Source organism: Nanorana parkeri, unplaced genomic scaffold, assembly GCF_000935625.1.
Source record: "Nanorana parkeri isolate BGI_ZX_2015 unplaced genomic scaffold, ASM93562v1 scaffold653, whole genome shotgun sequence".
Taxonomy (NCBI): domain Eukaryota; kingdom Metazoa; phylum Chordata; class Amphibia; order Anura; family Dicroglossidae; genus Nanorana; species Nanorana parkeri.
The window spans coordinates 874,283-878,322 of NW_017306921.1; positions in this window are offsets into that span (position 1 = coordinate 874,283).

Genomic DNA, 4,040 nt, shown 5'->3' on the forward strand with positions numbered 1-4,040 from the left:
AGGTGAGCGAACACATACCGGCGTTCGCTCACCTCTCGATCCTGTCACGGCTCTCTGCCGTGACGGGCTATATTCCCCCCGCTCCGATCCGCCAGCGCTGACTGGCGGAACGGACGGGAGAGGGGGCGGGTACAGCTGGCTGTGCCTCTAGATAGGCAGAGCCAGCTGTCACTCACACAGCTGGGTGGATCTCGACATCGATGTCGGGATCCGCTCCGGCTGCGGCGGTCTCAGTATACCGCGAGCTATAGCTCGCGGTATACTGAGCTTAGGGTAACGGGAGGACACTAGTTTGTGTCCTCACGTTACCCTAAAGAGAACTATGGGGAAAAGCCTTAACCCCATAGTTCTCCTTTAAGGTCACCGAGTCTCCTTACCTTACAAGAACTGGAGTGGATACTCAGCCTGGGGTCCAGTGTGGGCTGCTGTGCTGTGAAGGAGCTCCATCCATATGTGCATTGCTTGTACAGCTCCCTTGCATGCCCTGTAGGAGGTGCCGGGAGCCAGAATGTGAGGTCACTCCAGTCCAGGCACCTCTACAGGGCACATGAGGGAGCTGTAAGCAATGCAGGTATGGATGGAGCTCCCTCGCGCCCATAGCCCCACCCCACCTCAAGCTGACACTCGGCACCGAACAGCATATTTTGAATGGCTGCTTGGCGAGAGACCTGACAGTGCTGCTCTAGGGGGAGGCAGAGGAGCCTCTCACTTAGAAAAGTGGAAAGCATGTGGCGACCCACTGAACATGAGGCTGCGACCCACTTTTGGGTCACGACCCACCAGTTAAGAACCAAGGCTCTAGAATCTCTCTCTCTCTCTCTCTCGTCACTTCCTTCTACCCAGTCACAGCCAAGGAGGAGAAACAAGGTAGGAAGGAGAGACGAGGTACTGGAGGCAGCGCAACCTGGCGCCAGCCCGCTGCGGGTGAATCCTGGATGGGTGGCAACCCTATCCAGGGATTAGGCGAGTATAAAAAAAAAAAAAACATTTTTATTTTATGTTCCCGGGGACCTTTCCGGGGATATAATTTGTCCGGGGACGGTCTCCTCAATCCAGGGACTGTCCCTGGAAATCAGGGACAAATGATCACCCTACTCATTGGACTTGTAGTTCTACAGTAGCTGGAGGGACCAGCATTGTGGTGTGAGCGGACACATGGAGAACAATTGTTTTCTATGTTCAGTTGCAGTAACTGGTGTTGTTCCGGTGTGAATAAAACATCAGTCACCGCACATAGAGGGCAATTTATGAAAACTGGAGCAGACAGAATATGAAGCAGTTGTCCATGGTAACCAATCAGCATCTCTCTTTCATGTTCAAATCTTAACAGAACAAACTGACGCGGAAAGCAGATTGGTTACCATGGACAACTGCTCCAGATTCTGTCTGCTCCAGTTCTGATAAATTGCCCTCTACGTGCGGTGACCGACGCTTTTTTCACACCAGAACAACACCAGTCACTGCAAGGGAACATAGAAAACAATTGTCCCTGTGTCCGCTCATACCACAATGCTGGGGCATTGCAGAATAATGCCGACATGCTGCAGACGTTTCTCCGCATTGCACTGGAGCTCACCTCATGTCAGCACACCGCGGCTCTACTGCGGTAGAGAGACATCGATGAAATGTCACTTTGACATTCCAATAAAGTTTTAAAAAGATGAACAGTGCTTTGGTTGTTACATTGCAAACACTATCCCCACTGCCGGTGCAGAACTGACACCTCCGCACACGTTAAAACTAAACTGTCCGGTGTGACTTAGGTGAGTATATGTTTCTTCCCAAGGTAAGAGAAAATGTCCAAGATGGATTAGAGGGGGTTGGCATGGAGGGAAGGGATTCATATTTACCCACATTTGGGCTTTAGTCATTCAGAGTATTCAGAAATCCTGAGATAATAAATCAGAATGCAATATTATTATGTCAGCATGTAATGTTTTATGGCAGAATTTTGTGTTTTATTGTAGACTTTGATGTTATTGTATCAGAATTCAGTGTTATTATGTAAGAAGTTACTTTTATCATATCATAATCTGTTATAATCTAAAAGGTTGGTGTTATGATGTCAGAATTCAATCTTAGTACTGTATATCAAATTTTGATATTATTATGTCAGAATTTGGTATTAATAGGTATTAAAGTACATGTAACAGAACTTTTCCATCTCCAAGACTAGACTAGAGGAAAACTCAAAAGTTAGGAGGCAGCTGTCATTTGTAAGGAGCATTGACTACAGAGCTCCTGGGATTTGTTCATCCCTGTTTAAATGTATGATTTGTTTAAAAAAAAATAAAAAATTATAGATATATATTAGGGATGCACGGATACCATTTTTACCAGTACAAGTACTCACAGATACAAGTACTGATACATGTTTGTTTAGGGTCATGTGACAGTTTTTCTAAAACACTACAGACTAAAGACCGTGACACACTGCACGCGAAGCCGTGCAGAGCGAAGCAAAGCTGTCCGGCACAGAGCTTTGCGTGCAGTGTGTGAGCTGAGTGCAGTCAGATGATTGACTGCACCTTCAGCCAATCGGCTCGTCTGTAACAACCAGCCAGCTGTCGCATGCCGACGCGCTGGTTTATACACACGAGCCGATTGGCTGAAGATTACATTTTTCATCTCGGCACGCGCTTAGCTACGCGAGCTCTCCCAAGCTGAGCTGCCGAGGAGAAAAGTGCATGGCACACTGCTCGCAAAGGCAGCGCGCCACCGCTCCGCGGTGCTTCGCGTGCAGTTTGTCAAGGCCTTACTGATTTCATGACAGTGGTGGAGCGCCAGAGCCTGGTCACAGCTGGAAGGGCCTGCTTTACCGCTCATCAGTTTAGTGTTATCAGTGATTGATGACACTAAAATGATCGCTCTCACTGCGACGTTCGCGGTGATATGTAACATGTGCGGCGTAATGGGCGCAATCATCGCTTTCTCAGGTATGCGCACCTGATGCATGTTTGCATGCGTGTATGTATGGGTGGGGGCTTTTAAAAGTTTTTTTGTTTTTTTTAATTCTTTTTTATATGTGACTTTAATTTTATTTTTTTCACTTAACTTTATTGCTATCACATAGGGGGCTAAGAAACCCCTCTATTTGATAGCAAAATATGTGGCAGGTCCTCTTTATGGAGATATCAGGGGTCTCCAAGACCCTTAATGTCACCTAGGACCCCCTGAAGAAGCTGATGAAGCAGAGGTCTGCTTCATCAGCTTCTCCCCAGCGTCTGAAGCTGGAGAGTAGAAAGGAGAGTAGAAAGTTTGCTTGACTGAAGCTGGAGAGTGACACAAGAATGCGGAAGTGATGTAATATACATCAGTTCCTCATTCTGACAGCTGAGAGGGGACCGGAGGGAGCTCGTGTACCGAGCTCCCTCTGATCCCCTGTGACAGAGGCCGTATGCTGGTCCCGGGCTCGCACCGGGCACAGCGGAGCCCGGGACCGGCGTGACAACGGGAGGGGGAAGGCCGCGTAGGGAGGGGGGGGGGCACGGGCCGGCAGCTCATACAAGCGATCGCTTGTATGTTAACAGGGATTGGTGCTCAGATCTAGAGACCTCTCGGCCAGCCCTTTTTTTTACAACGGCCGCTCCTGAGGTGGTTAAATGTTCTTACCTAGAATAAATATATGTGATGCTGTGTCCATTATAGCTGCTTTCTGTAATTAGTAACAATCTATATGCAAACACCTTGGACAGAAACAGTAACTGTGCAAAAATCAAATGTGGTATCCCAGGCTGTGCAGCGTGAGGAAATGTACCGGCCCCTCATGGCGGGTTGACAGGCTAAGGACAGATTATTTTTCACACTGTCATGCGGGAGGAAATTACATGTTTTAGGCAGGGTGTAAATGTGATTGGTAAGGATGAGTGAGGCGTCATATATTACCCCAAGGCATTGCACTGTCAATCAGGTTAATGACCGCTCCATCAACTGACCCTTGAGTGTTATCACGATGAAATTTAATGCTGTAATGCACAGCAAACACACAACGTTCTCAGAAAAACAAGCCTGACATTGCCCCTCTGTCCGCTTTACTTGTA